The following is a 7,745-nucleotide window of genomic DNA, read 5'->3' as shown; positions in this document are numbered from 1 at the left end:
AGCATCGTAGCAGAAAGACGATTTGCAATAACGCAAACAATCGGGGCAATGGATGGTTTTTTTAGGATATTTGTAACATTCGCTGTCGAAACAGACGTTGCAGACGTAATCGCATTGATGGTGTCTAAGGTGCGCAAACCCTTTATAGCAGAATTCACATACATAGCTAGCGCCTATAAAATACTCCAAATTAAGAATCATGTAGTAATGATCATCTTGTAAATAAAGGAACACCGTTTTAAGGTGTGGCTCTCTGTTATTTACGTAGGTTTGTAACACACCCGCATTAGTCCTATAAAAAACTACTATTTTTATATCAAACAGTCGTTCAAATCTAGCTATGTCGTGAAGGCCTACCTCGTCTTGGATAGTAAGACCAGCTTTATTGTGTATGATCGATGCACGGTTTTCTAATTCACACTCTGGTAATTGAGGATCAAGAAAATGTGCTAGACATATAGAGAAGCATAGTTTGTTTGATATGTTTGTAGGTATGAATAAACTCGTCTTTTTTCTTTTGATTACCTGATCAAATGCCAAATCAGTAAGTTTACGACGAGGTCGACCACCTCCTAGTCTGTTCATTACAACATCTGCTTCAATCTCAACAGCATCGTTAGCGGCTAACTGGTCATCGCTCTGTAGAATATTTACAATTTGGTCTGTAAAAAGATTGACGTCATAATTATTACTCTGTGTTAAAACAGCATTTACATCGGATTTCAGAGCCGGGGATCTAAGGCATAAATTGATAACACTACCATCACCACCAATATGTCTAGCGAATGACACTATGTCATCCATGGTTTCGTGTAAACGTATGTGGTACGTCGCTAAATCCTGAGATCTTATTTCTCTCATATTCAAAGACCTACGCAACGACACGCTGTTGAAACGAGGTCTTGGTAAAACATGATATTCGTTTACGTCACCACCCTCTCGCAACAATGTATCAATGTCGATATGTCGTTGACCTAAAGGATCAACAATATCGGATGTTGATGGTTGCAGATCATCGTCAACTGACGGATGCGTTGTTTTATCTATCACACTACTAGTCGTTGGTTGATCATAGTCAATCGGGATATCTGACGGCCTACTGCTAGCATCCTGAGTTAGTGCACCACCGCCCTGTTCGCTAGATAATATCAATCGGTCGTATTCTGTCAAATTTAATTCATTTTCCTGATCCATGACATCTATATTTGGACTTTGTAAAATAGGATTGATGTTAAACGCATCGTCTCTAGAATTCAACTGGAAATCGTCTAAGAATATAGTTGTAGGCGTCTCGATAGGTCTTTGTGTTGTAACTGATAATGATTGATCTGGCTGGTTTTTGTGTGTATCATCCGTGGTATTTACGTTACCCATTACAGTTATTTTATTTACTTGATTCCTATTTTTGAATTTTTAATGATTATTTTACTTTTTTTTTTTTATAATTTAATGAATTCTTTTATTGAATATTTTACTTTACTATTTATTTAACCTTTCAGTTTATTTTTTAGTTTTATTTTGAAAGTATTATTTGTGGTTAAATTTGTTTTCGTTTTATTAATATTTTATTTCTAACTTTTATTTTTAACGAATACTTTTTATCCTTTATTTTTAGATTTATTTTATTTATTTTTTATTTTGAAATTATTTCTTTTATTGATCATTTATAGTTAAATTTGTTTTGGTTTTATTAATAATTTATTTCTAACTTTTATTTTTAATGAATACACTTATTTTTATTCTTTACTTTATTTTTAGATTTATTTTATTTATTTTTTATTTTGAAATTATTTCTTTTATTGATTATTTATAGTTAAGTTTATTTTAGTTTTATTAATAATTTATTTCTAACTTTTATTTTTAATGAATACACTTATTTTTATTCTTTACTTTATTTTTAGATTTATTTTTTTAATTTAGTTATTTATTTTGAAAGTATTTATTTTATTGATTATTTATAGTTAAGTTTATTCTAGTTTTATTAATAATTTATTTCTAACTTTTATTTTTAATGAATACACTTATTTTTATTCTTTACTTTATTTTTAGATTTATTTTATTTTAGTTATTTCTATAATAATCTTGTTTTATTATTTATTTATTGTTTTATTTTTTCATATGAAAATAGAAACAAACTAGATCTATTTTATTAGAAATACATTAGCGACAATAACAGTAATGGAATAACATGATAATTGTACAGAAATACAAAGTATGAATGGACAGAAATACAAAGTATGAATGGACAGAAATACAAAGTATGAATGGACAGAATTAAACAATATTGAATAAATTTTTAAAAATGTATGACTCAAGCAGCATAAAATAATATTGAAGACAGTTTTAAAATGTAAAACACAAACAGAATTAAGCAAAATCACATAATTTTTTTAAATGTATAGGTGAAACAGTATTAAACAAACCAAATACATTTTTCAATGTAAAAACTCAGATAGAAATATACAAAATTGAATACATCTTTTTAAAATGTAAAATCAAAAACAAATTAAACATAATTGAATACAAGTTTAATATGTAAAACTCTATCGGTAAACACGCAAGTGAATTGACAAGAAGAAATAAAAACTTAATAGGATTGATCAAAAATCTTTAACTAAATCACCAAACATAATGTTCTCATTTATCTAACATCTAAAAATCTAACAATGGGGAGATAAAACCAACCATTCTTATTCAGGAATCATTTATGTACCAGCGAATTTTTAATTGAACAAACCATAAAACTCAAGATGTGGCAATCGCGTTCACCCTTGCACAGTATATTCTGGACTTCAGTCAGTTTCTCAATGGTGGCCCTCTGCAGTTCATCTATAGATTGCAACTGATTTACAACATATTCGGATATCTGATTAATTTTTACCTCATTTCGGTCCAGATACTGTTGAATTAGATCATAACCAGCAGAGTGCTGGTTAAAAACACCGGCTGTGTTTTCTTTGTTTACATCCGGGTCCTCTTCCAACACGTGTTCTTCTTCTTCTTCTTCTAATGGTTGTTGAGGGGTATATGCAGGACTGCTATCGCCACCCAGCGTTGAGTCGTAGCCATCGGCGGATCCACCGTTATCACTCCAGAGTTCTGAGGTCATCTCTGAAACAGCATTAAAAAAGTAATGTTATTAATATATTGTTTAGAAACTAGTAGTAAGTAAAATATAAACAATACATTATATTACTTTTAAGTAAAACTGTTTAATGTAATTTTACATTGATAAAATAACACTCACGTTGATGAATCTCAAAAATAGTTTCATTAGGTCCAAGCGAGCTGGTAGCTGGCGACCGCGGAACTACAGAAGAAACAGATATCAGTACATATTAGCAAATAAAAATTAAGCTAATAAATTAAGCATTCAGAGCGTTCGTGCACGAAACATACGTGTACGGCTGTGTACGCTTGGGACGGCCGCGTAGACGCACACACAAATCACCAGTAATAAACGACATAACTTTAAACCGTATAAAACAAGATGATACATTACCTAAATCCCCTTCGTCTTCATCGTCGCCGTCGTATTCAGTTTGCTGTTCCTGTACGCGTGTATAAATTATCCGTCTCTTGTTTAAAACAGGGGTGTATTCAATGCTTCTTTTTTCCGGCCGCGTGGAGCTCACCGACGGCGCTTGAACCACCTCGGGCGCTTCTTGTTCATCCTCTACGGTTAAATCAATAACCTCAATTAGATCTAAATCAGAAAAGTGAAAATAGTTTATTAATAACAGATTCAGGGCCCGTACGGCAGAGCCCTTCTACAGACATTAAAGAGCTCTGAATATACATCCGAATGCTGTGGCCTGTATGTAAAGCGCTCGTCTCCGAACCACGTGCATTTTCAATACAGGTTCGAATCCACACACTGTAACAATGGACCATGATTAATTCATTTAAATAAAATATTTACCTTCTTGACTCAGGTTATCAGCAGTGGGCCGAGGATGCACTACGTGATAAAGCAGAAATGTATGAATTAAAAACAAACGATTATAAAACATGTAAAATATCCATATATAATAATATTTACTCACAGTATTGGTTGATGGCATCAAAAGCAGCAGTCTCTGTAGAATTTAATTCTGTAACATAAAAGCTGATAGATTTAAAATATTGCAGGATGCAGTTTGGTCGACGAAGTATTACAAAAATATTGAATTACATGATAATAGTATTTTACTTACGACAAGCCATAACTCCTAAAAAGAGTATTGTAGAGGAGTTGATCAAGGAGACGAGTTACTTCGACCGCGTGTTGTCCAGATGAATAGATTTTGTGGGGTGACCCTCGTAATGACCGTAGTATTTAAGTAAGAAAAGATGGGGGTTGAACCAGGTGCCAGAGAACGATAAGGGGCAATAAAAATGGCATGAAAGTCTTACTTTAAGAAACACACACACATATATATATATATATATATAGAAAATAGTAGAAATATAGACAACCTTTATATGACCAGGTAGATTATAAATTATTTGATTTATTAATGAGTATCGTTAAAACCATGTATATCGTAATGAAATAAGCTGGATATATACATATCTTTAACGAAACATTTAACTATATATGCATGAAATATAAAAACATTGATAATATCTATTATTGTAACCGGAAAATATATAAATAAATATCCGGAAACAGTTTTAATTGTAATATTACTGTTTTAATGATGTTATAAATGTCTTGTAATTTTAATTAAAATATCAGTTGTGTTTGGATAAAAGATCTAATATGATTATTGTAACTAATACGGTGTTTTAGACTATTGAATGTACACTGACGTAATATAAACGTTTGTTATTCAGACCATGCTAAATATCATTCATTTCAATATCATTTAATAGGGTTAAACCAAATAAATATATAAAAATAGATAAATACATATTTATCGAGTATCCACTAGATGGTGCTAGAGGTCTATGTTTGTGCTCAGAGATGTCAGGAGCGCAGGTCACTTTTCAACTTCAAAAGGATATTGCGGAACAACCCGCTGTTTGTTTTCACAGATCTCTCTGGAAAATACCGTTGTTTATTACGGCGGACAAACACCTTTTACCTTATCACCGAGACCTGCTGGCGCTTCAAGCTGCGATGCGGAAATCTGACCGAGGTGTCGTGCGGGTGTTTGTTGATTCGCATAACAGACAGCCAAATTCACAGAAACGTATATTGGTGGTTAATGTTAATATCAAATAAAATTAAATAGACTAAAATAAGGCGGTCAATACAGATTTTCTGTCGTATACCATATTATTATTGTAAACATAATGTGTTCGGGACAATCATTAAAATAACGTTACTGGTGATCCTTTGCCTGTCTTAAAATATATGTGAAATAATGTGAAAACCTATTAATGAGCAATAATAAAGGCAGATTCATTAAATACAATGTCGTGAATTCAAAATTTAAACAGTATGAACCAATATATTTATATTGTGTCAAAATAATATGTATGTGTAGGATTTTAAATTATTTGTGATTGAACATTTAACCGGGAATAATCATCAGGCTGTATCATAGATTAAAAAATTGTATGAGATATATTACATTAGAAATGGGTCATTCAACATAGCTGATCGTTTATTGTTTATTATAACCTTAAAATAAAGTTAAACATCCATGATATTCATGGTAATAAATATTCGCCTATGTTGATCAATCAACCTCTCTCACACGCAAACAGAGACACACACACACACACACACACACACACACACACACACACACACACACACACACACACACACACACTCACAGATGCCTAAACAGCCGGACAGAACCACACTGAACAATAGACCTGTAGCCGAACGTTTGCGTTTATTAAAGGCGCTTACTTCGAAGGCCGACATGGCTTTGACATAACAGTCACTGTGTTACTAGGTCTATATATATTTATATACACATAGAGCGATACCATCTACAGATGACACACCCCACGTTCTGGCAGTTGTATGTCGTGTCAGCAATTTCCTATCATTATTTAACATTAGGACAAAGATTGACTCATCATTCTATCGTTCTGAAGCATCTGACTGGTTGTGGTCTAACGACCAACAATTTTTCCTTATCTCCTAACACCATATAGAAAATATGATGTAACAGTCATCAGATATGCCTTCTATCTTTCACAAGCAGACTTCAAACGTCTTCAAATTACCAAGACCCAGCCCAACACCCATACCAGAGACACACACACACACACACATCGAGCCAGTATGGTCATACCAGAGCGCAGGCAAGACCAGGTGGGAGATACTAATAGTTTATTAATTATATTAAATATAATAAAATATATTAGTATAATATAATAGTGTATAATAGTATATAATTATAATACTTTATTGCAATAATTAAAATATAATGTATTACAATAATTAAAATATAATATAATGTAGTACAATAATTAAAATATAATATAATGTAGTACAATATTTAAAATATAATATAATGTAGTACAATAATTAAAATATGGTTTTAATAACGGTTGATATATTTTATTTCATTTGATTACAATCTAATTAATAATATTATAATATCTATTTTTATAATTAATATTACAATTAAGATTTAATTACAGGAATTAATAATAATTTAATTAAACTGATAAGAATATAATTACCGGAATTATTGTTTAATTACCGGAATTATAATTTAATTACCGGAATTATAATTTAATTACCGGAATTATTCATTTAATTAAACTGATAAGAATCTATTTACCGGAATTATTATTTTAATTAAACTGATAAGAATCTAATTACCGGAATTATTAAATGTATATTAAAAAGGGGCGGGGCTTAAACCGGAAGTCCCGCCTAAAAGGGGCGTGGCAGTCATCAATCAAATTTCTTGACACAAGCCGCCCCATATTACTCTCTCTGTTCTGCAAACTCTCTCATATCACTCAGTATTCACTTTCATCTTGTTAAAACATGTTTACTACTGCATATCATGTTGTTAAACATAAAAAGAATGATCATTTTCACTGTTTTGAGCAGTTTTTATCTCCTGCTGTTTTTGGCCTTAAAAAGCTGAAATAAGCTTATTTCTGCAACGCTGAAATAAGCTTATTTCTGCAACGCTGAAATAGGCTGTTCTGCAAACTCTCTCATTTCACTCAGTGTTCACTTGCAACTTGTTAAAACATGTTTAATACTGCATATTATGTTGTTAAAAACAAAAACATTGTTCATTTTCTACTAGTTTTGAGCAGTTTTTATCACTTGCTGTTTTTGGCCTTAGAAAGCTGAAATAAGCTGATTCCTGCAATGCAGAAATAGGCTGTTCTGCAAACTCTCTCATTTCACTCAGTATTCACTTGCAACTTGTTAAAACATGTTTAATACTGCATATTATGTTGTTAAAAACAAAAACATTGTTAATTTTCACTGTTTTGAGCAGTTTTTATCACCTGCTGTTTTTGGCCTTAGAAAGCTGAAATAAGCTGATTCCTGCAACGCTGAAATAGGCTGTTCTGCAAACTCTCTCATTTCACTCAGTATTCACTTGCAACTTGTTAAAACATGTTTAATACTGCATATTATGTTGTTAAAAACAAAAACATTGTTCATTTTCACTGTTTTGAGCAGTTTTTATCACTTGCTGTTTTTGGCCTTAGAAAGCTGAAATAAGCTGATTCCTGCAAGGCAGAAATAGGCTGTTCTGCAAACTCTCTCATTTCACTTAGTATTCACTTGCAACTTGTTAAAACATGTTTAATACTGCATATTA

The 7,745-nt window shown here is 31.7% G+C and overlaps 1 long non-coding RNA gene across 1 annotated transcript; it reads right to left on the bottom strand.

The window, feature by feature from the left end:
• Positions 1 to 3,660: 3,660 nt before the first annotated feature.
• Positions 3,661 to 4,116, bottom strand: LOC130246737 (uncharacterized). The gene is made up of 3 exons (XR_008839461.1): positions 4,047 to 4,116; positions 3,923 to 3,961; positions 3,661 to 3,706 (listed from the first exon to the last, which is right to left on the bottom strand). It is a non-coding gene; the product is annotated as an uncharacterized LOC130246737 (long non-coding RNA).
• Between the last annotated feature and the right edge of the window lie 3,629 nt (positions 4,117 to 7,745).

This window comes from Danio aesculapii, chromosome 19, assembly GCF_903798145.1.
Source record: "Danio aesculapii chromosome 19, fDanAes4.1, whole genome shotgun sequence".
Taxonomy (NCBI): domain Eukaryota; kingdom Metazoa; phylum Chordata; class Actinopteri; order Cypriniformes; family Danionidae; genus Danio; species Danio aesculapii.
This window is presented reverse-complemented; position numbering and strand designations above follow the sequence as displayed.